General features: G+C 39.2%; 1 long non-coding RNA gene across 1 annotated transcript in view; it reads right to left on the reverse strand.

Annotated features, from left to right (window-relative positions):
- LOC134728964 (uncharacterized) overlaps positions 1-25,023 on the reverse strand; it is an 82,841-nt gene extending 57,818 nt beyond the window's left edge. Inside the window, exons 1-2 of the long non-coding RNA XR_010109809.1 lie at positions 24,945-25,023; positions 24,408-24,572 (exon numbers count right to left, since the gene is read on the reverse strand). This is a non-coding gene — a long non-coding RNA (uncharacterized LOC134728964). The remainder of the gene's footprint in view (positions 1-24,407; positions 24,573-24,944) is intronic.
- Between the last annotated feature and the right edge of the window lie 733 nt (positions 25,024-25,756).

The following is a 25,756-nucleotide window of genomic DNA, read 5'->3' on the forward strand; positions in this document are numbered from 1 at the left end:
ACAAACAAACAAAAACTCTACCGCTATATTCACATATGTATAGGCCATAAGTATCTGTGGCTTATTTTAAAATCAAGCAGAAAGCCAGTGCAATGTTTAAGCAAGGAAGTGATTGATCAGATTTATTTAAATCGCCCTGGCTGCATTGTGGACAATGGCATGGATATAAACTAAGAATAGAGGCAATGAGAACAGTTAGAAGATTATTTCAGACCAGCGAAGATGGTACCTTGGTGATGGCTTTGATGATAAAAAACAGAGTCAAGAGCTATTTAGTAGATGAAATATCAACAGGTGGTTGACTATGAAAGGATAATGAAAAGGGAGAGATCAAGACAAACGGATTTCCAAGTTGAGCCACATATTCAGCAATTCTTAACCTAGCTGTACCTTAAACTCACGTGGAGATCTTCACAACAGAAATTCTGATTTAATTGGTTCAGCAGGTGGTCCAGGAGCAGGTATGTTTCAAAGCCCTCAGATGTTTCAAATGTGTACTCAGGTTAGAGAGTCCCTCTAAATGAGGCAATCGTTCCAAGGTAGATAACACTGGACAGGGAGGAAGTTTCAGAGAAAATGCCATGCATTCCATCCTGTATGGATTTTTTTCAGAGAGGCTTGTAACTCTTCCAAGTGAGATATCAAGTTAAGAGTTGAATTACATATCCGGGTGTTAGAGGAAAGATCTAAATTGAAGACAGGTGAAAGTGATTGACATTCCTATTGTAATAGAAGTCATGGTTGAAGAGGCAATGGCCAAGGAAAAGAGTATAGTGAGAAAATAAAAGGGCCCTGAAAAACCTCTTATTAAAGATAGAGGATAATGAGTCAGCAAAAGAGACTGTGAAGGAATGTTGGTAAGTTAGAAGGAAACCAGGAAAATAGGCGTTGCCAAAGTCAATGCAAGAGAATGTTTCACGAAGAGAGTGCATAAGTGGGCTGAAAGCTGTGTTTAATTTTGACAAGTCCTGGAACTCCATCCTTCTCCCAACTGTCTAACCTCTGGGTTGATTTTAGGCTCTCCCCGTGATAAGGCTCTACTTTGCCAAAATAACCATTAGCAGAGAACTATGATTTAAAAGTCAAATTGTGGGAAACTCCAAAGCCCATTTTTTGAAGATTTGGAAAATAATTACAATCTCATTTCAGATACTAGACACAAAAGATAGCATTCTATGTTCACATGCACTCACGATTTCTAGCACTTTCTTATATTATGTTCACCTGTTTGTGGGCTTGCAATTGGCAAGGATTGCAACTCTTTCAGTGTTTGCTAGCATTCTCTCTGTTGCCAAGCGGACACAGGGCAGAACGAATACAGAGTGATCTTTCGGGACTTGTCTTCTCTTCGGGCTCTTACTGTAACATATACAGATTTTTGTTACTGTCACAGTATCCATGTCATTTTATTTCTTTCATGTGTGTCCTCTTATGCTTTCCATGAGAGCAGGTAATATTATTAGATGAGCTTTTATCTCTGGGGCCTGTCACAGTGCCTAGCACTGTGAACTGAATACGTGTTTGCTGAATGAATGGAAAGTTCCATAATTTTTCTGTGAACTCATGAACAGCCAATCTGCAAATTCCATCTCTAAGTACTCTTTCATCGTAGACTGTAAAATATTGTTTAAATAAAGGATGTGGTTTACCCATGTTTAAATTTTAGGTCCATTTTCTATGGAGTTAGTAAAATCTCATTCCAATACAAATTGTTTAATCCCTTGGTGCCGGGGGTTTTCTGCCTGTAAAATAAGAATGGCAATGCTGATTTCCCCTGGCACTGCAGTGAAGACTGTAGAACTCAGAACTCTACTTGTCTGTAAGAGGTACTCGGGTTTGACAACCAGTTGATCACCATTTTTTCTTATTCTCTCTATCTGAGTATATGTTGGTTCAGGCACTGTGAGGGGCAACAGATAAGTTCTCTGTATCTGTTTACAGCTGCTCCTGGAGCAGTTGCTAAAGGCTGGGTCATGTTGATTGTGTTTGTTTTTGTTTTTGTTGTTTGTTTGTTTGCTATGGGAGTGATTTTTCTAGAGTTCTCCAGCCCCTTTTGGGCTGGACAATAGGAAGTAGGGCAGGCCTAGGCCAGCTACAGCAAATGTAGTCAATACTGGTTTTAAGGTCCATCAGACTTGGATAAGTTGTTCAGAGCTAATCTCCCCTCTAGTTCAATTCTGCTATCCAGTTGATGTAAGGGTCTCTTGGTAGAAAACATGTAAAAGAAGTGAGAGATTACCTTATCCAAGGGCAATCTTTCTGACTACAATTTAAATAATAAAATGTATCAACTCACTAGATGCATTGATTGATTGCCAGGCTCCTGAAGTGCCTTACCACATTGTCTCATTTTATATTCATGCAGGTATTGTAGCTATCCCCATTTTACACATGCAGAGAGTGAGGCTCAGAGATGTTAAACAATCTGCCTAGCATCACACAGCTAGCAATAGGCAGAGACCAGACAGAAACTCAAATCTCCCTGACTCCCAGCTCAGCCTCTTCACTACTATTCAATATTGCCCAGTAGATGCTGATTTTCTCTGTGTAGGCTTCTAATGTGCTTTTAGCATAAAGCTAATTTTCATTAATAGGCTGAATATATGCAATCTGACCTCAAAGGACATACATAGGGGTTTTCTTCTCATTTAAGATTAGTTTGAGGCAAAAACAAAACATGAAATAAGATCAAGTACAGTTGACCTTTGAACAGCACGGGTTTGAACTGTGTAGGTCCACTTATACACTTATTTTCTTCTGCCTCTGCCACCCCTGAGATACCAAGACCAAACCCCTCCTCTTTCTCCTTCTCCTTAGCCTACTCAACATGAAGACTACAAGCATAGAGACCTTTATGATGATTCACTTCCACTTAATAAATAGGAAATATATTTTCTTTTCCTTATGATTTTCTTAATAACATTTTCTTTTCTCTAACTTACCTTATTGTAAGAATACAGGATATAATACATATAAGAGAAAAATATGTGTTAATTGACTGTTTATGTTATTGGTAAGGCTTCCAGTCAACAGTAGGCTATTCATAGTTAAGTTTTGGAGGAGTCAAAAGTCAGACATGGATTTTCCAGTGCACAGGAGTTGGTGCATTTAACTCCTGTGTTGTTCAAGAGACAACTGTATAATATTTATTCTGATGAATAATCTTGTTAGATTTTAACTGAAATCTAGCTTTTCATTTCTTTCAGCAATTTTTATCATCTACTTTTAAAAGAAAGCCAATTATCTTCTATAGCTTTTCAAATTCCTTTTCCTAATTCTTATACCATTTGTGTGTCTCATTAGATTTATCAGTAGTTTAAGGCAAATAGATGGTGCGTTGAATATTTTAGTAGGTACTCTACTCATGTATAGATGATAGTGGTCCCTGCTCTTGAAACCTACAAGTAAGTCTGGATTTGGGTGCTTTTAACATTATACCTAGGAGGATCACTGCAGATTCTTAAATTTTCATCTACAAGAAACTAACAGCTTCATGGGAGTGAGATGAAAATAAATAAAGGTCATGTTGTGGTCCCTGGGGAAAAACAGTTCCATTTTGTTCAAGAAGTACTAGGTAGACTACAGGGTCAATGTAAGAATGCAGGTCAAATTAATCCTGGGAATTGAAGATAGTAAGTAATTTTCTTCTTAGAGATCAACTCCAAATGTTTGGTACCAGCTCCCTGAAATTCTGAAATGAGCAACATTCTGAGGCTGTGTCTGGCTTAGTGACAAAGAATGCTATGATCAGTTTGTGATGTCTTCCATTGGTGATAAGGAGTTGTGGCAAGACTGCATACATGCTAGAATTTGCCATCATAAGAGAGAGCAATGGCTCAAAAAAGACTAAGCCCCAAATGAGGAGGTACATCACTTTTACAGTGGCAAGAGCCCCATTCCACAAGTTACCCAGAAGAAAACCTATGACTGAGACACTTTCAGGTTTTCTTGTTTTTTTTTTTAACTGAAGTATAAAGAAATGCAGGGACAGGCATATCCTTCAGGGAGGGAATAAACCGATCATGTTCCTGTAATGTCTCTTCATGTGCAAGGACAAAGGAACTATGCCCAGTGAGTAGGGAGGGACACCAGATCTGGCAAAACTTTCCCTGCTGCAAACTTAGAGAACAGCCTAGTTGATGAGGTGAGTGGGAAGCCTAGATTAATACATTCCAGCAGAGAAAGAGAGGGGCTGTGCCAGCAGGGCAAACATTTGGCACATGAGCTGAGCAAAATAGTTGTCCAAGTCTTCACAGATCCCTATATGGAAAGCTTCTCTTCTGAGGACCCTAAGCGTGACTCCTCATGGGAATCAGGGAACTACTAGGTGCTTTTTACTGTTGCTTTTTTTTTCTTTTTCTTTTTTTTAATGGACTGTTCTTTCTAAATACACTGTGTCTGTCTGATTTGTTTCCCTGCCTTGAAACATTCACAGTGTGGTAGAAACAGGCAGGTACAAAGCAGTGACTCTTATCCCAGAGTCACCAATGAGGGGCAATTGGAGATAGAAGGCCCTGTCTCTGTCTGGAAGGGGCAGGGACAGCTTCTTAGAGAAGAAGATATTAGAGCCAGTTTACTGGGTGGAAAATTATAAGAAGGTCATTCTGGTCCTGGAGAAAAGGATGGGCAGAGACATAGAAGCAACAGCACCATCAACCAATTGCAAATAGTTCAAGGCTCTTGGAGAACAGAGTGAGATAAAGGAGTGGGTGGAGGGTCCAGATTATAAGGGGCCTGAAAGTCACTGAAGGCTTTTAAGCAGAGATGTGGCATGAATATCTTTGTTGTTAGAACCATCACCCTGGCAGCACTGTAAAGATCCCATTGGAAGAGAGATAGAGACACCATTAGGAAATGATTGCAGTTGTCCAGATAAAAAATGATGACTACAGGCAGATTCAAGAAATACTAGGAATTAAAATCAAGACTTAAAGACTGATGAATGAGGGGAAGTGGGCAGAGAGAAATAAAAGAGGTTAAAGTGACTCCCAGGTTTCTGGCTTAGGAAGACAATAGGGCCATTAACAAACTAGAGAATATTGGAGGAGCTGTGGACTTTGACTTTCTAGCATGCTTAGTCCAACAACAGGAGCTATAACAAGAGTGACTCATCAAAAGCATGTGGAGTCAGAGATTAGGATTCAAATTAGTAGCTCATCATAATCCCAAAGACACAATCCCAAATCTTGAAATCCCAAAAAATCAAGTTATCAAAAATTTGATTCTGGAAAAAATAATTTTAAAATTATTTAAAAGTATTTATTTACATTTTTAAAAGGGATTTATTTGGAAAACATATAAAAATATGACAGAACACTTTGTAGGCTACTTTACACAATAAAATAAGCAATAATGACACACATATTTTTGCAGGCATGAACATTCAGGTATACCAACAACAGTTGCATGAGTACAACAGTTATGAGCTGGCAAACTGTATTTACAAAGCAATAGGGCCAGGTGCAGTGACTCATGCCTGTAATCCCAGCACTTTGGGAGGCCAAGGCAGATGGATCACTTGAGTCCAGGAGTTCGAGACCAGCCTGGGCAATACAGTGAGACCTTGTCTCTACCAAAAATACAAAAATTAGCCAGGCATGGTTGTGTGTGCCTGTAGTCTCAGTTACTCCAAGGGCTGAGGTGGGAGGATCGCCACTTGAATATCAGGAGTTCAAGGCTGCAATGTGCTGTAATCACACCACTGTGCTCCAGCCTAGGGGACAGAGTGGGACCATGTCGAAAGGAAGAAAAGGAAAGAAAGAAGAAGGAAGGAAGGGAGGGAGGGAGGGAGGGAGGAAGGAAGGAAGGAAGGGGAAGGGAAGGGAAGGAGAGAGGTCAAAAAGGGAAATGTATAAATGCATATCAATATGTTTGGAACTGTGTGTACCCAGCTTTATAACTGTAGTCATCTAAAATACCAGGGTAACAATCTAAGTCTTTTGAAGAGATCAATCAAAAACCACGATGGGTCACCACAACATATGCACTTACCCGAAGAGTTGAGATCTCAAGAAATTTTATCTTTCACAAATGTAGATTTACAAAAAGGCCCTCTCTTCATTTATTGGGGAAGTTTCAACACTTTTACATATGTACACTATGCTTACACATGAAGTCAACTTTGTAATAATGCACTTCTGAGGAGTCGAATTTACAAAAAAAAATGCGTAAAATGAATTAGAAGTCTCTAAAAGTCTCTACACAATTTATACCTTCAGTATTGGAAATTATGTGAAGATGAAATACATAGCAACTTATAAAAATAATGCTGAAATTTTGAAGTAGCGAAGAAAAACTAAAACAAAAGAAAAAAACTAAAAAGAAAATTCAGCCTATGAAAAAATATATGACGGGTAAATTATGGGCAATTACACAGAGATAGTCCATAAAATCTGGCCAACTTTCATAATTGTTAACTCTATTTTAAAGTCTTGTATCCCAATGAATAGCTCCATTTTTTCTTTTCCGATGCGGCTCTCCTCAGGCAATACATTCACATTCATTTTCTACATGGCATTGTTCTTTTTGAAGTTCTTCTATTATTTGATAGACACACCCAAAATAATGCTTTGCCGGGTTTCTAGGTATCCCTTAATCCAGTCAAGCTGACACCTAAAATTAAATCCGCAAGTCCAGCCCTTGTCAACTTGGCATCCATATGTGTCTCCTTAAACCATGCTTAATAAAGACAATATAAAGACAATAACAGGGTAATAGTTCTACCTAACATGATGCAACTATCCTATGATTATGATTTTCTGGATTTTAGATATTAAGGAGTTTAAGGATTTAGACTTTAAGGATTTTGATCTTTCAGGATTTCAACATTTGAGATTATGGCGTTCAAGATTATGATCCAAACCAATTCAAAGCTACCTTCTCCCCACCCATTCAAAAGCTACATGATGTTGAATAAGGTAGTTAGCCTCTCTGTGCCTTAATTTCCTAACGGCAAAACTGAGATAATAATAGTATGCAGCTTATAGGGCTGATTTTGGAGATTAAATGAGAATGTGTATATAAGATGCTTAGTACAGCTCTTAGTACATTGTAAGCTCTCAATAATGCCAGCTACTTTTGAATCAATGAATACATTCTTTTTCTCTTTCTACAAAGTAAGTAACGGGATAAAAATGTTTTTTATTCTCCTAGTCACATAAAACTCACTATTTTTATTTCACTAGTTTAACTGAATTTCTGCTAAGGCATTTATGATACAGCACATAAAAACTGCTCTTGAATTATCCTCCAATCTGAGGATTTACCATTGGCTTCATGACCAAATGGTCTGTAGAGCCTTCTGGGAACCTGACTCCTGGAAGCCCACACATAATGGAAGATTAGACCATACTCCTTGGCTTATGCCAGGATCCATCTCAATCTAACCAGTAGTAAGATTTGACTTCATATTTCCTTTCACATAGCTCTTGTGAGCTATCCCTAACAATTGCTAGCAATGTACAAATTGTAAAGTCCATGGGGCAGATGACAGTGCTGTCTGTAGTATTCAACACAGAGCTTGGCACATAGCAGTTACTCAGTAAATTTTGGTAGAATAAATGCATGCACTCCCTGCACCTCCACTCCAATGCCTACCCCTAGGAAGCATCATCTGCACCATGCTGATCCCTATACACTTCAACCTTCTACCTGACCCACGTGCCCTAAGCAGGAATATTTTAGCATGAATAATTCTTTCTAGACCTTTCAAGGCATGTAACTGAAGTGTTTAATCTGCCAATCATAAAACGAAGACTATAAAATAAATATGCATTAAGAGACCAGTGTTCATATGGGTAAATTTCCTCAAGTAGACACTAATAAACAAAAATGTTTTTGTCACGTAGAGATTCAGCACACTGACCAAGTTTCTCCGTTTGAATGTGAATGTATCCATCCAGACAGCTCAACACAGTATGAATTAGCAGAACTTACGGGTGTTTGTGTGTTTTTCAAACCCTGCTTTAAGGATCTGTGATTTAATGTGCCTTTCAAAGCTGAAAATATATCCTACTGAGGTATAAAACAGAAAGTAGATTTAAAATATAACAAAATAAAACAAAGCTAGTTGTGTTTCAGGGACACAGAAAGGTGCTAGAATTATTTACTGCTTTCTGGACTTTGCATTATGACCAAATTGATATTTTCCAGGTTTTTCATTAACTTAAAATGTTCTGAGGTAAACACATTATTTTCCATGATTAAATCCAAGCTGTTTCTGTAGCTTCCTTCTGAGCAGTTAAATATTATACTGAGAGGTAAGCATTCTAATGGACTTCTTTGTTGAGGTAGCACGACAGAAAATGCATAGATTTCACCCAGCAACTGGACTGAGATTCTAACAGATACAGCAAGCAGAAGTTATAAAGTAGAATCACATGGTAAAATTTCCTAATCTAGAACTCTTACCTCCAGAACCAGAATTCATTGCACCGTATCTTAGAAATTCACACAGAGTCACCAAATTATAAAAAACTTGGAGTTGGCATACCTCACCCTCATACCTGTAACATCATCCCTCCATAGAAGGGATCTTCAAGAATAAAGCTTCTACCACCTCTTCTGGAATGGTTCTAGCTAGGTCCAAGTTTCTGAAAATATAGCTCTCAGAATCCACGAGTATTTCAAATGTCCTTCTCTCTCTGAACTAGAAGTATTAAATTAGCTTCTGTTAATAGCCAGTCTTTTAAAAGAGATGCAAGATCATAAGGATGAATAGAAAAGCCAATTCAGTACAGCCCTTTTTTCCTCTTCCTCTACATTCAACAACTTAGTCTTGGAGACAGGGACATCTCTAGGATGAGACTCCGCTGGATTTTGTAAAGTCCATCTCGTGGACAAACACGGGATGCTATAAAACTAGCCCTCACTTGCCATCAATTTTAGATGCCCAGCTGGTCACCCAGCATGGCCTCGAGTAAATTATCTGGAGGAGATGGTGAAGAACACTCAACACTGGAGTGCTCAGAACACTTTTCAAAAAAACCCTTTCCCTGATCCTGGCTACCTGATTTGGTATGCAGCCAAATTTTAAATACTCATTTCTTGGCCCTTAAATAGAGTTTGAATCACAAGCACAATCCCTATTCATTTATCTTATAATTGCATCCCCCATACCTTACATTCACCCAAGACAAGGCAGACCTTTTTTTACAATGCTTGTCCAGAATGGATCCTTACTCTGACATTCTAAGACATTAGTATATATTGACTAATTAGAGTTCACAAACATTACTTGGTTCACACATATAGACAAAAACTTCTTAAGATTTCTATGAATTTTTAAAAAATAACATTAATACAGGACAAAATATAAGTGGAAGACATTTTAAGGGAAGGGGGTGCATTTAAGATTATTTCATCTTATATAATATACCTCACAAGAATGCCCACTGCATAAATGGGCAAATTTAATTGTTAAACAGTTCTTTGTTTTTGAGACAGAGTCTCTCTCTGTGGCCCAGGCTGGAGTGCAGTGGCGCAACCTCCGCTCACTGCAACCTCCGCCTCCCGAGTTCAAGTGATTCTCATGCCTCAGCCTCCTAAGTAGCTGGGATTACATTAAACAGCTCTTAAAACTGAGGTAAAATTACCTTTCCTAGGATGTTCAGCTTCTGCTCCTAATTCTGTTCTTTGAAATAAATCATGGTACCCTTTCTTATATGGAGACATTTTTCTAAGAAAAGTTTAATTCCTTGCTTGGCAACAGAGACTGCTCCTTTCAAAGTAAATCTGGAAATTTTAAATTAAGGCATTTGATGAACAACCAACCAATCAATCAAAAACACTGAGTACCTATTAAATGCCAGGCACTGCATTCAACACTAAGGATAATCAGCAGTAATTAATCAATCTATTCCTGAGGGATTGTTTTCCATTGGTTTTGTTGTTCCTATTTTGTAACGCCTGCTATGAAAAGACAACGAATTAAGAAATAAATTAATTTGGGGGTAAAAAGAAAAAGTCACCAAAATAATGTAGTATGTGCTGGTTGCAAATGTAACCTGTAGGAAAAGTGGGCATAGCGAAAGGCTGCAAGGCATATTCATTTGGCTCCTAGTAATTCCAGGTGTGTTATATTCATTATTTTACTTAATTCTTATCACAACTCTGTGTGATGAGTTTTACTCCCAGTTTACCAAAAAGGAAACTGAAGTTTTAAGAGGTTATTTGAATTGCCCACAATGATACACACCTGATCTAATTCCAAAGGCATTATAAAGCTAATTCCTTTAGCTTTATAATACTCATCACTTACAAAGAAATCAATACCAGAGCATTACCACTTATCACAGGATTAAATACTGTATATGAATGGCTAATACTATGCCGCTCTCTGTGAGTTGTTTTATACACAGACCAACCAAAAAACATAATTATTTCTTTTTTAGCTTTAAAACATTCTTAAGCCATTGACTTGCAATATAATAATTGTGTATAATTTGCAATGCCATAAATATTATTTGATGTTTCCAAGTTGGCACGTCAGTAAACGCTTATAGAATGGTAATTCATAGTCAAAAATTTCAAAGAGAACATGCTGTGGCAGAGAACCTCTGGGAGAGAAAAATTATATGGTCATGTATTTTTCAGGAATTCTTAAGCCTATTAAAATCTATGAGTGTGGGGGAGGGTGAAAGTAAACTTGGGGGAAAGCAAGTTGCCTCACTGCACCCCTTTAGAGATGCGGGGGCTCTCTTACAGTAGAATTGTAGCTAAGGGAGTCCTGGTTGCTCTCATTTGGGTGGTTCCGTTTAACTCTGACCAGGATTTTGTCTAACTTTCCTGTTTCTTTGCTGACTGGCTGCCTCTTACAGGAGATGGCTTAGGTCAGGCCACTCCCCGGCCCCATTTTCCTATGGTATTTATTTCTGCCACATTCTAAAAACAACCACCTTACCAGTGCGTTCAGGACCCTCCTCGCATTTTCCAGTGATGGGAGACAGATCCAGCTCTGCTCAGAGTCCAGGCACTTATGTTGCAATGTAAAAGAAGGGATGTCAGAGAAATGTGGTTTTGCTCAATGTGCCATGCCATCTGTGACATTTGCCATGCAGACCTACACATTCCTCTTGGAGGGCAAGGTTGCTCACCATTTTTCTGACTCCATAATTATTTCCGATATGGGTGCCTGCAATTAACCTCATGTCTTGACATTACACATGGGAAGTGTGCAGAAAGGCCCAGTGGTGTTCTTAACTGGATCTTCTATCACAAACAAACAGCCAAGATGCGTGCAGATGCATGTTTTCAACTTCCCTCCACAGTAGAACACTTGAATGGGTCCTTTGTGTTAAAAATCTCTTTTAAAGGCTTTAAAAGTGCAATATGAAATTAAAGGAAAGGAGTTCAACTTACAGATCTTTGCATTCAGCCCTGCAGAACATCTGCCTCATTTTTATCTTAGAGGTCTTAGAGCTCTTAGAGGTCACATTATGAGGTGGCACAAGCAAAACCAAAATGGACCACGTAAGAATGCCAAATATAAGGCACAGCCCTGCATCCCCGGGAGCTCTGGTCAGGAGTGGTTCTGAGTGCTGAATGATGAAATAGTATCATCCAGCTCCACTCGTCTCTAGCCCACCAGCACCAGCTCCTTCCCTCGATAATCGTTGCTCTAGGAGGCTTTTTTTTGGTCAAAACAGTAATTCTCACAGTCTGTGCATTCTTACTTACCTGACTCAGTCTCAGCTTGCAACCACAAAAGGCCCAATTGCTTTCTTGCCAGCAGAACAGCTATATCGGGTTGATGGAGTAAAATGGAAATGATATTTGTTGGCTATTGGTACCAAAATGTTCCTTGGTAGGTCCTGGGGATAGGTGTAGAGGTTAAGGTGTTCATTCACTTCAAAACCTTGGCACATTTCTACTATCATCCAGGGTTTGAGCACAGAAAAGAAAGTGGAACACAGTAAGAATGTATGCAGTAAAAGCTACATCTGATTCACAAATCACTTCCGCAGAAAATGTATTTATTGGGGTGCTTTTGGCTGTTTAAGCTAACTAAAGCTAATAATAATAATAGATTATGTGGACAGCGAGTATCTCACTGAGCTTAGAGCTGGGATGCAGCTGGGCCTTAAAAATAAGGAATTGCCATGTTCTAGTCTAGGAAACCCTCAACATCCTCTCTTTCTTTTGTCTTTTATTCTCTCTCACTGCAAAGCTGCATTCTCTCTGATTTAACTGCAAGGTAAAAAAAGCGTCACCAACCAACACCTTCTGAATTTACCCCTTCTCTGTTTAAAAGAACAGCCAGGTGAACCTGAAATTTCTTGGTCCTAATTCCAAGTGTGTTTAAGGGGCCTCCTTGGTCAGTTTCCCAGCCCTGGTTCAATTACTTGGGGCAGGGAGGTCAGGTCACATTGCTTAAATATGGCTTGCAGGAGCCCAGCAATTGTAACCATGCAGATGGGAGTGGGCTAGGCAGTGGAGAGGGGACAGTTACCACAAAAGTGAGGGTGCAGGAGAGACAACCCAAAGGATACTAATACATATATTCTTGACTTGACTGTCTATCCCACCCACCAACTTTTTTTTCAGTAGTAGGGTTCTCATTTGCAGATGAAGAAACTGAATTTCAGAGGGATTACACAGGTAGTAAAGGTAAAACCAAAAGTAGAATCAAGTTCTTCTCAGTTTCTTCATCAGCCCTTATGAGTCTTACTTTAAACACAAAGGAGAAAAACAGAAGACAAAGTTAAAAAAAAAAATAACAGCAACAACAATAAAAAAACAAAAAACACAGCACCTACCCCATCTTAAGAACATTTTAAGTTTAATTGTAGACACAAGACAGATGCTCAAGAAAATAGTTTAATAACATTTTGGAAGTAATGCATAAATGCTACAAACTATTTAAAGAGGAAGATAGAGTCAAAAGCAACAAAAGTCAATCAGAAAGAACAACTTTGGATTCTTGTTTGGAAGGAACTTCGGAGAGAGTTTGGAAGAACATTTCAGATATAAGAAATGAGTGAAGTTACAGGTTACCAGTAGCAATTTATGTATCAATACTGCAGATGTGATTTACTCATCCCTCTAATATTTGCAAGAAGGCAAGGTTCATATTTTCAAAGCAATAAAAAAGGATAAAAGTAAAACAAGAATAAATCTAGAATTCTAGATTTCCAGATTTCCAAGCAAGTCCAGAGCACTGCCTCCAGCCTACCAGTCTCCTCCTCAAAGATAGCCAGTTTCCTAGAATTACTGGGTTTTCTGAGGCAGCTCACCACGAAAGTGCTATTTTAATCTCAAGCTCAATAGGATTAAAGCAGAAATCCTTCTCAGATCATCCTCTGAATAGGATTCCTTTTGTTTTCACATCACTGCTCTCAAAACTAATTACTTCTACCAAAAATTAATTCTACATGAATATTTGTGACCCATTTCCAATGCCATTTTCAGGACTCAGATTTGAATAAGGTAAAGTGCCCAATTATAGTGGAACTCACCTGAACAGTCAGTAATTTGGTCTGTTATCTCATCACACATTGTGGTCACATAGACCCAACCAAAACCCCAAGATGGAAAATCAGGGATTCTGGCTCCAGATTCAGGCTTTCAAGTCACCAAGTGACTTGAGGGAAGCTCTTTAACCTTCCAAGGCTTCAATGCTTTTCCACTCAGTTATCATCAAATATCTTTTGAGTTACCACTGCGTGCCAGGTTCTGTTCTGGGCTCAGGAAGTACACTAGAAGCCAAGCAAAAAAAAGTTCCCTGCCCATGTGGAATTTACATTCTACTGGCAAAAGACAGAAAATAAATATAAGTAAGTAAATTATATAAAATGTTAGAGGACGCAAGTACTATGAAAAAAATTAAAACAAAGAAATATGGAGAGGAAAGGGATTATTATAATTTAACATAACATGACAAGGGTAGGCTTCAATGACTAAGTGCCAATTGAAGGATATAGGCGAATTGAAGGATGCAGCCATGCAGACATCTAGGGGAAGGACATTTCAGACAGAGAGACAGCCAGTGCAAAGGTCCTGAGGTGGAAGCATGCTTGGCATGATTGAAGAACAGCAAAAACACTGCTGGAGAAACAGTCGGAACAGGCAAGTAATATAGAAAATATGGTTGCTGGGCAATGAAAGAGCAGACAGCACAGAACCTTGTGAGGATTTTGGCTTTTACTTTGGGTGAAACAAAGGGCCATTGAAGAGATTACAACCGAGTGATATGATCTAAAGCTAGATTTGAACAGAGGCACTCTGGCTAATATATTAGGATTCAACTTCAAGGGGACAGGAAGATGAGTTAAGAGTGACCTGTTTGCCCAGAATAATTTTGGGCAATGTGTTTCAATGCAATTGCTAATGCCCTTCTCCCTTTGAGTCTTCAAAATTATCATCCTGATTAAGAGGACACACTACTGGAATAATTCAGATGAGAAATGATGATGGTATGAGACAGGTTAATAATGATGAAAGAGAAATGGTTTGATTCAAAATATATTTGGATGGGAGAACCTACAGGATTTCTTGGTGGATCTGATGCATGCCATAAGAAAAAAAAAAGAATAGTCAAGGATGACTAAGATATTTGGGTCCTAGCAACTGGAAGGACAGAGTTGCCATTAAATACGATAGAATAGACTTTGCAGAAGTCCCAGAGTCTCATTTGAGGCGTGCAAGCTCTGAGCAATCTCTTAGATTTCCCAGAAAGGTGTCAATTAGGCAGTTGGAAATATGACTGGAGTTCCAAAGGGAGATCTGGCCTGGAGGTATAAGTTTGTGAATCAAGAGTGCACAGGTGGAATTAAAAGCTATAATATTAGAAAGAATCATCAAATAATATGAGTGTGGAAAGAGGAGAGGTCCAAGGACAGAGTCCTAAAGAGCCTAGATGGTAGAAAAAGAGTAGAATCCAGCAAAGGAGATTGAGAAGAGCAGCCAGAGAGGTAGGAGGACAACCAGGCATTTCTTCATCTTTACAATAAATGGGTTGCACTACACCACCAGTGATTTTCTCTTTTATTTTTTTGTAACTGCAGTCCAATAAGTACATTAGGAACAGCCATATAAAAAGGTGGACTGCAAGAAGCAGACAGACAAGGTGAATTCCAGTCTCCACCTCAGTTCAGCCAGAGCTGATCTGTGTTTTCTTGCTCCAAATAATGGACTTACTCCAAATAATGGACTTACTGCATAAGACTTCATTTATGGAAAAAGTGTTAGAGAATGAGAGGAGGTAGATTCCTGCTGCCTAAAACATGAAACCCATTGCCCTGGATAATCTTTAAAGCCTACGGTTCTTTCCAGCTCTAAAATGTGTTTGATTCTACCCGATTCTAACAAAGAAAGAATTTTTTAATATCTAAAGCTACTTACTACAGTCACCTGGGAGACTTAAGGAAGAGATGGGGCAATTGTATTTTTTCTCTTGCCTGAGATTACCTGTTTGTTTTAGAAATTAAGTCATATGAAAACAGGAAGAAAAAAATAACAATTGACCTTGAGGAGTGGGAAGTCAGTTATGTTTTAAATATGAATCCAGGAAATGTTTTATTAAACAGCTAAGGCATTTACCGGCTTAGACTAGAGAATAATCCTGCTCTAAATCCCACTAGCCTCATGAGTATTGCATTTATCTAAGAAAGCCACAGAAGCACATTCCAAGAAAGTTTCTTGCTGTATTACACTGACAGTGTAAAAGTAATACATGCTTTACCCACAATTGTTAATAATAATAATAAATAGTTACTGTTTGCCATGCATTAAATGTGCACCAGGAATGGTGCCAAACTCTTTTTCACTCAACTTTCACAATCCCAAGGTAGTTGTTGTTAGGCACTCAATGAATATTTGTCGAAAGAATATCATGACTGAGTCTAAGAACAGTTAACTTGCCCAGAGTTACCTAGCTGGATAAGGATTAAATCCCAGGGCTCTCTTAGCTCCAATGCGTGTTCTTAATCACAGTACTTTGATTAATTCACCAGATTTTAATATTCAATGTGATGGATGCTGGGGTGTGCTCCATGTAGCTCCTCTGAATTCCCCTAGCTGGCAGAAGCATAGGCTACTGATGGCTCATAGCTGAGTCTCTCTTTGGATGGTCCTTTCTGCCAAAAGGATCTGCCCCATCAGAGGTTGCTTCCCCTCCTCAGAGAGACCTATAAGCCATAACTGATAGATGCATGGCCCAGTCACTTGCTTCAATTCTAGGCCCTTCTGAAGGGCTATGCCAGCTCCAAAACTCCCAGATCAATTCTCACCCTGCCGATCCTGCTTTTTTTCATTCTCCACAAAACCACTCCTCAGTAAACCTCTCACACACAAATCTCTGTCTCAGGGTCTGTGTCCTGGGGTACCCAACAATGACATTGACATCTGAGATCTGCTTCACCTATTCTTTCTATTCATTTAATAATCAGAAAATGTTTACTGAGCCCCAAGTATATGTTTGGTTTCTTCTTTTGAGTACTGCCTTTCATAACATTTGTGTATTTTCTATCAGTCTTGTTTTAAAATTTACAGTTCTTCGATGAAAACACAGGGACACATGGCAGGGGGTACCAAACACAGACTGGGGCCTATTGGGGTGGCAGGGGAGAGAGAGCATCAGGAAGAACAGCTAATGGATGCTGGGCTTAATTCCTAGGTGATGGGTTGATCTGTGCAGCAAACCACCATGGCACATGTTTACCTATGCAACAAACCTGCACATCCTGCATATATACCCTGGAACTTAAAATAAAAGTTGATTTTTAAAACATGTATAGTTCTTTTACACATTCTGAATACTATCTTTGTATTATTTGCATTGTGTATCTATCTCTCCGTTTCTTTTAACATAACTGCATCTTTTGTTATATAAGTCTTTATTTTGGGATTGCCGAATGTACGGATCTTTTGTGGCTCTTTCATGCTTGTACTTCATGCATCTTCCCTATGGAAAATCACAGAAATGCAAATTAAAGCAACAGTGAGATTCCATTTCACACTAATCATACTGGCAAAATGTTTAAAATCTGGTGATCACAAATGCAAGGAGAAATAGGAACCCTCCTCCCACCCTACCAATAGGAATGTAAATGGGTACAGTTTGCAAAGAATTTTAGCAGAATCTAAGAAAGCTGAAGATGGTCACAACCATAACCCTGGGATTTCACTTCTAGGTATGAATCCTATAAGAGCTCTCAGGTTTAGGTGCAAGGAGGTGAGTACAACAATGTTCATAGCAACTCTGTAAGAGCAAAGAATTGAAAGCAACACAAATGTCTGTCAAAAGGAAATGAATAAATAAATTGTGGAATATTCATGTAGTGAAATATCTTAAAGTTGCTAAGTGAAATAAACATGGATAAAGCTGCAAAACAATATGTAGAGCAAACCAATTGCTAACTTATGACTTTTCCTTTTTTTTTTTTTTTTTTTGAGACGGAGTTTTGCTCTGTCACCCAGACTGGAGTGCAGTGGCACGATCTCGGCTCACTGCAACCTCTGCCTCCCGGGTTCAAGCCATTCTCCTGCCTCAGCTTCCCAAGTAGCTGGGATTACAGGCATGCACTACCAAACCTGGCTAATTTTTGTATTTTTAGTAGAGACAGGGTTTCACCATGTTGACCAAGCTGGTCTTGAACTCCTGACCTCAAGTTATCTGCCCTCCTCGGCCTCCCAAAGTGCTGGGATTACAGGTGTGAGCCACCATGCCCAGCCACTTATGACTTTTATATTAAGTTTATAAACCTGAAAAGCAATGAAATATAGTTTTGGATACACAAGTATGCAGCATAAACTTACTTATGTTAGGGATAAATACTGAATTCAAGATATTAATTGTCTTTGGGAGAGAAAAGGGGAGTGAGGAAAGTGGAACTGAGGTACCCAGCAGCTTCTACTCAGTGAAGTTTTATTTCTTGGATTTTAAAAAAGAAAGGTCTGATTCTTCCAGAACTATAAAAAATTATTTTAATATTTATATGGAACCAAAAAAGAGCCCGAATAGTCAAGGCAGTCCTAAGCAAAATGAACAAAGCTGGAGGAATCACGTTACCCGACTTCAAACTATATTACAAGGCTACAGTGACCAAAACTATACTAAAAGGCTACAGTAACCAAAACTGTACTGGTACAAAAACAGACACATAGACCAATGGAACAGAATAAAGAGCCCAGAAATAAGGTTGCACATCTATGACCATCTAATCTTTGACAAAGCTGACAAAAACAAGCAATGAGGAAAAGACACAATTCAATAAATGGTGCTGGGATAACTGGCTAGCCATATGCAGAAGAGTGAAGCTTGGACCCCTTCCTTTCATCATATACAAAAATCAACTCAAGATGGATTAAAGAGTTAAATATAAAACCCAAAACTATAAAAATCCTAGAAGGCAACCTAGGCAATACCATCCTGAACCTAGGAGTACGCAAAGATTTCATGACAAAGATACCAAAAGCAATTGCAACAAAAGTTTAAAAAATGACAAATGGAATGTTATTCAACTTTAGAGCTCTGTACAGTAAAAGAAACTATCAACAGAGTAAACAGACAAGCTACAGAATGGGATAAACTATGCGTTTAACAAGGGTCTAATATCCAGCATCTACAAGGAACTTAAACAAATTTACTAGAGTAAAACAACCCCATTAAAAAGTGGGCAAAGAACATGAACAGACACTTCTCAAAAGAAAACATACATGCAGCCAACAAGCGCATGAGAAAAAGCTCAGTATCACTGATCATTAGAGAAATGCAAATCAAAACCACAATGAGATACCATCTCACACCAATCAGAATGGCTATTACTAAAAAGACAAAAATAACAGATGCTGGTAAGGCTGAAGAGAAAAGGGAACCCATATACACTGTTGGTGGGAGTATAAATTAGTTCAACCATTGTGGAAAGCAATATGGTGATTCCTCAAGGAGCTGAAAGCAGAACCATCATTCAACCCATCCAACCCATTACTGCTTATATACCCAGAATAATATAAAGCATTCTACCATGAAGACACATACACGCAAATGATCACTGCAACACTGTTCACAATAGCAAAGACATAGAATCAACCTAAATGCCTGTCAATAACAGACTGGATAAAGACAATGTGCTACATATACACCATAAAATATTATGCAGCCACAAAAAAAGAACGAGATTATGTCTTTTGCAGGAACATGGATGGAGCTATAGGCTATTACCCTTAGCAAATTAATGCAGAAACAGAAAACCAAATACTAAATGTTCTCCCTTATAAGTGGGAATTAAATGATAAGAACTTATAAACACAAAGAAGAAAACAGCAGACAGTGGGGTCTACTTGAGGGGGGAAGGTGAGAGGAGGGAGAGAAGCAGAAAAGGTAACTATTGGGTACTGAGCTTAATACCTGGGCGATGTAGCAATAAACTCTCGTGATATGTGTTTATCTATGTAACAAACCTCCACATGTACCCCCCAACCTAAAATAAAAATTAAAAGAAAAGAAATATCTGAAAAAAATACAACATAATGTTGGGGTTTGAAAAAGCTGAATGGTGCATACACGCTGCTCATCATGTTATTCCCAATCCTTATCTACCTGAAATATTATACAATTTAAAAAGCGTTAAAAGAATAGAAAGAAAAAATATTCACTAAAGTTGAAAGGTTTCTCGGTATTATTTTAAATAAATCTTGCTGGATCACAATGGTTTCATGGGAGATACAGAATATCTGTGTCGTAAAGTCACATGGAAACATGAAAAATTACATAACTGGCTAAAGAGTTTTTACTTAATCAGATCAGCTAATGAGGCTGCTTTGGGGGTCTTGAGCAGGGGGTGATATGAGTGCTTCTACGCTGTAAGAAGATGAGTCTAGCTGGGTTGTGTGGGGAGGTATAGAGGAAGCAGGAGGAAGTGGGGAGTTGGAAAGTCTTCCTAGTGAGCAGCCATGAAACCTCCAAGAGGCAGCAGCCATGAGAAGGAAAGTAAACAAGAGATTTGCACAATCACATCCTATTTCATATTTAGACATCATTAATTAATTTGGAATCAATTCAATGAGGGCAATGGATAAGAGAGAGGAGTCAAAACTGGTTTCTGAATACAGCTGCCTAGATAATTATGGAAGCTGGTGTGATTAACCAAAGCAAAGACCTCAAAAATAGGAGGTGGCTGTGGGAGATTTTGATTTTGATTCTAGTGTTAATCATATTGCATTTGAGGCACTGGTGGGACCTCCATGAAGAGAAAACAAGCAGGCAGTTGCACAGAGAAATCTGGAGTTTGATGAGGAGAGGTTAGAAGGATGTCTTGGGAAGTCAACTGCAGAGAGGTGGTAGGTGAAAACATGAGAATGCTAAGTTAGGAGCTTCAGACATGGTGGAAGACATAGAGCAGGAGCAGAGGAGAAAAACATGGGAGAATCATTAGGTTTTAAGCTCCATCCCCTCTTAGTGCACAGCAGGTTGGCCCCTGGCATCTCTTAGCCAGGACGGACAATGAATGAAGGCATCAAGCATTGGTCTACTCCCTGTGTTCCCACTGCTGGCTCCATCTTGTATGGTAAGAACCTGAGGTGCATATATGTGGACACCCCACCCCTCATGTCCAAGCTCCATCCTTCCAACACACACACACACACACACACACACACCAGTCACCCCAGGCCACCTCTAAGCCACCCCTCATGAGGATGGATGAGGAAAGAGGCCTTCGCAAGCCCTGGAAGAAGTACTATGGTCTTTTGGACAGGAATTCTGTAGTCCTAGGACTCACATTACGGAGGGATTGGGCATGAGCTCTGGGTGGACACTTATTGCCACAAGCACATTTGCCCCATGGGTTAGAGTCTGTGATGGTTAACATTATGTGTTATCTTGAGTGGCCACAGAGTGCCCAGATTAAACAGTCTTTCTGGGTGTGTCTGGGAGGGAGTTTCTGGATGAGAACAGCATTTGAATGGGTGGACTCAGTAGCTTCCCCTCCCCGGCGTGGGTAGGAATCATCCAAACCGTGAGGGCCTGAAGAGGACAAAAGGCAGAGGAGGAGGAATTTGCCCTTTTTTCCTGTCTGCTTACCTGGGACATCTCATCTTATCTTCTCTGCTCCTCAGACTGGTATTTACACCATCAGCTCTCCCGGATCTCAGGCCTTCAGACTTCGACTGAATTATACATCAGCTTTCCTAGGTTTCCAACTTGCAGATGGAAGATCGTGGGACTTTTCAGTCTCCACAATGGCTAACAAAGTGTGTGTGTGTGTGCGCGTGTGTGCACGTGCATGTGTACACACACATATACTTATATATGTGTGTCACATATATATCACTGCGTGTATGTATATATATGTGTGTGTAGACACACAGGTTTTATATATATACTATATACATATAATAACATAAAATATATTTTATGTATAATATATTTTATAGAATACATTTTATATTTATATATTGCATATAAAATATATTTATGTGTATAAAATATACATGTATACACACAGATTATATATATATGATATATATATGTATTATATATATAATCTGATTCTGTGTCTCTAGGGAACCCTGACTTAATACAGGGGTCCAAGCAGACGAGGGTCCAAGCAGCATCCTCTAAAGCAGGCATCTGGAACAGACACCTATTTGCCCAGGTCTAAGGCTAGTACTCCTCCACAGCCAATGCAGTGCTACCTTCATAGACTGTGTCTATGCTGCATCTTATATCACTTTCAACCCTTCCGTTCCTGCTTGGGTCTGCAGGAACATAAGCTGGAGCTCTGGTGGGACAGTAGGAAAAGAATAGAGATTCCAGGGCACCAGTAACTCATTAACCCTCTATACTTCTCTGTAAGTAAAGGAGAATGAATATTTGTTGATCATTCACTCAATAGCACTCTGGGCTTGGAAGGCAAAGGATAGTTCCCTCCTCTCAGGGCTAGTGCGAGACCTACAACTAGTTTTCTCCAGGGGCCTCTTCCTCCATGGGAATCCCTGAGCTATTCTAAGCTAGCAGCTTCCCAGTCTTAGACATGAGCTTGCAGCCTACACAACAGAAGCTGGAGGTCTCAGTTCCAGACAGCCTAAAGTAAGCAACAAAAACAACCAGAGTGTTTTTCAAATTAAAAATTTTTGATGAGTAACCAATACTTACTACTGGTTTAATATACTGTTTAGACTTAAGCAAGAGAATTTACACCAAAAGGAAAACAGAAACATCTTCTCTATTCCATCACGTCTTCGTGAAAGAATAAAATTAATGATCTTAGAAACGTATGTAAAAAAATAAAAATACACTAAACTTCTTTCCAAGAGTTATTTGTGGCTCAAGATACTAAAATTCTAATTTTTCTGTGCTGATGAAATGGAATATTTTCTCTATCATTATTCAAGTTTATGCTGCAATAGTAAGATACAGTATCTTACATTTTGAAGCTATGAGAAATTTTTTGGCAAAGACTCTTTGATGCAGATTATCCCACAACATAAATCAGAGCTGGTTAAACACACAAGAAACAGAGATGGCAATACAAGTAATTTTACAATTTGCTACACACAGTAGTAAGAAAAACAGGAAGTAGGTGTTTATTAGCAGTTCCAAATATACCAGCCAAAATACAACTCCCCATGGAGTCTGAGTTATTCAAAATATAGCAAAGAACAGAATTCCTACGATTATAAAAGGGTAATTAATCACAAGCAGTGTTCACAGACCAGTGACTTGGAAACTACCTTCTTATTGAAGATCTGGATCAAGAACAAACTTCAAAGCAAAATTAATTGATCTCAGATTCACTGCATCTGGCCAATAAACCCTCCCACGAAATGTCACTTTAAGCCCACTTGACAGTCTATCTTTATTACATAACAAATCTATATAGGGTGCATTAAATAGTCATTTTTCACCTACTTGGCTAGTATATCATTGCCTGCCCATATAAGCTGTTTGTGTTAAGAACACCACCTCACACTGATACTCTGTTAACTGCATTCATAGGTCAGGCATATTGTTTAGGCTTGTTTCATAGGAACACACACTCCCCACAAAGCAGATTCACAAACTGGGAGGTCCCACTTCCTTGGACATCTAACATAACCTAGTAACTTCCAAACCTTGTCTTGGATAGAGTAATCTCTTTAAATATATGTTCCAATCGTTTCTGAATTAGGACAAAGGACCTTTAATATTAGTGGTAGTGACTCAAAAATGCATATTTTAAAATACATGAAACATAAATATACTTTAATTTTTTCAGAAGTAATGTAAGAGGGTTAAATGCAAATTCTGATTTGGTCTCATCAACTATTAGCTTATAGCTGATAAGATTGTGAAATTATGATTAAAAGTCCTAGGAACTTCTGGCAATAATAATTATTTGTGACAGTGAATGTGAACAAATTTCTTAATTCTTCTGTGATTCAGTGTCTCCCCTATAAGCTAAAGAAATTTGATGTTTGGCTCAGCTACTTCAAAAACTCATTAGAATGACTGTAATGACTTAACTATTTGTGAACTACCATTAGGTCCTCTGATTGAAGCTACTTTGAAAATGCAAAGAATTAGCAAACTAAATTATTTGTTTCAGTCGTGGAAATGGAAGAAATCAAGTAAGGGAACCTATGTGGATATTTAATTGGACTGGTTTGCAGGCATCTTATATCAGTCTATGTGCTCTTAGGAGTTCAGACTTTCTAAGGAGAAGGATGGGAGTTCTTTGATAACAGCTCCATCACTAGAAGTGACAAATTAGCAATAGGCTAATTAGAGACAAATTTGCTCTTGTGCTCCAAGATGCATGAGACCTTCATGCTTCTTCCCTGATATGTGAAGACCAACCTCAGGAAAAGCCAGGCGACCAGCTTATTATCAGTTGGCCTCACTGTTTTTGTGGTTGGCCAGTCGTAATCAGCATGACAGAAAAAAAAAAATTAAGGGAGAAGAAAGTAATTCAAATTAAATTTGAAATTAAAAATTAAGGGAGAGAGAGGGAGAAAGGGAGGGAGGGGGAGAGGAACATGTTGACATAATTCTCCCTTCTCTGCTCAGACAGTCAATAGGTGGTGTATCGGGATGGCTGTATGTTCACACAGATTGTTTCCTTCTCCAGGGTAAACAGCTTCCCATGTGACTAAGTTCTGGACAACAAAATGTGGCAGAAGCAAAGATTGCCACTCCTAGGCCTGGCTCCAAAACATGCCAATTAATCCTCCCTCTTTGTTTATCCCACCAGAGGGACCACAGAGAAAGCCCAGGGAAGAGCCAAGGCCCTTGAGAGAAGGAGCTGGATCCCAGAATCTATGGAATTGAAGGAGAGTCCCACAGAAGTTACCTTTTGAGCACGCAATGGACTTTGTGTAAGCAGAAGAATAAACTTTTACCATGGTAAGCCACTGAGATTTGGGGGTTTGTTTGTTATAGCATCATGTAGCCTACCATATCTAATATAGACCAGTAAAGATAGACTCACTCAAATCAGTTCTCTTCAGCCAATCAACTCTAGGCTCCGAGGCATCTGGATAAGTTGGAAAAATGCCTTTCTTGTTCCCTCCCTTGTTTTTCTGGCACGTCAAACTTCCTGCTGACCAGCTCAACCGGTGGTGGCAGCCAGAGCCATAGCCTCCTCCTGGAACTTCTGAAATAAAGAAGGTCACAGATGTTCACTGCAGGTCACACCCTGAAAATTTGCTCTATACTGGCTGGGATGCAAGGCCCATTTTTTCTTATTTCCCAGAATGATATCAGGCCTCTGTTCTTCACCCCTCCATGAGTTATAATTAAACCTATTTATGCCCAATGTGAGCAAGCCAAATCCAGAAGTCAGGGACTGCTGCCTGTTAGGATCATTCTCAGAGCATGGCCCAGTTGGTCCCCATGTTGATCACTGGACAGAAAGACCCACATAAAAGTATTTTACACTTGCTTCATTCATTCAGATAAATTAAACACAAACAGTCACCCCAAGGAGATTTCTAGCATGCTGCAGCTAACGAAAGGACTCAAGTACCTGCTCAGACAAGGCTACAGAAGGCCAAGCGAGACCCTCTGTACAGAGAACCTCATGACTTTGCCTCGCATCTCTCAACATCTAGCCTAGTCACAAAGTGATATAAACCAAAAGAATTCATGAATATTCATGAATATGAACTGAAAATAACTTTCCCACAATTTTTTTTTTGTCGAGGTGTTTCCCCCAATACAGCCTCTGTTGTTTTCAGCTATGCTAGAGCTGTAAACTAGCAGATTGGGGCCACATCTGGACCACAGATATGTTTGTCTGGTCCTCACAGTGTTTTAAAAATAGCAATAGCAACATAAAATTTTTAAATGACATTTTTTGGTAATAAGAATTCACACAAAAGTCTAGATTTCTGGCTCCTCTTACAAAATAGGAAGATTGAGCAATACTGGACCAATGTTCTCCTCCTGGTGATACTCCCTTGGAACTAAGTTGCTGCTGCCCCTTGAAAGGGGGCCTACACTGCTCCTTAGCCCCCAACTTGTACACCACTCACCACACTGGCCACTCGCCTGTATTTTCTGCCTGACCTGGAAGGCGTTTGACTTACTACTTGGACAATACTTTCATTCATTTATGCCGCATACTTTTTCTCATTGCTAGCTATGTCCCAAGTACTGCACTAGATATGAGTGGTCCTTCTCAAAGGGACAAGCATTTAGAAGAACAAGGCATGAGCAGGAAAGGACCTTCCTTCATCATGAGTGGCCACTGCCCTCTCTTCTGCTGGGCATGGAGTGGAAAAGCCTGGAAAGCAGGAAGTCTTCCACTGGCCCTGGTTACTATGTAGGTAGGCTTAG

The sequence above is a fragment of the Pan paniscus genome, chromosome 15, assembly GCF_029289425.2.
Source record: "Pan paniscus chromosome 15, NHGRI_mPanPan1-v2.0_pri, whole genome shotgun sequence".
Lineage (NCBI taxonomy): Eukaryota > Metazoa > Chordata > Mammalia > Primates > Hominidae > Pan > Pan paniscus.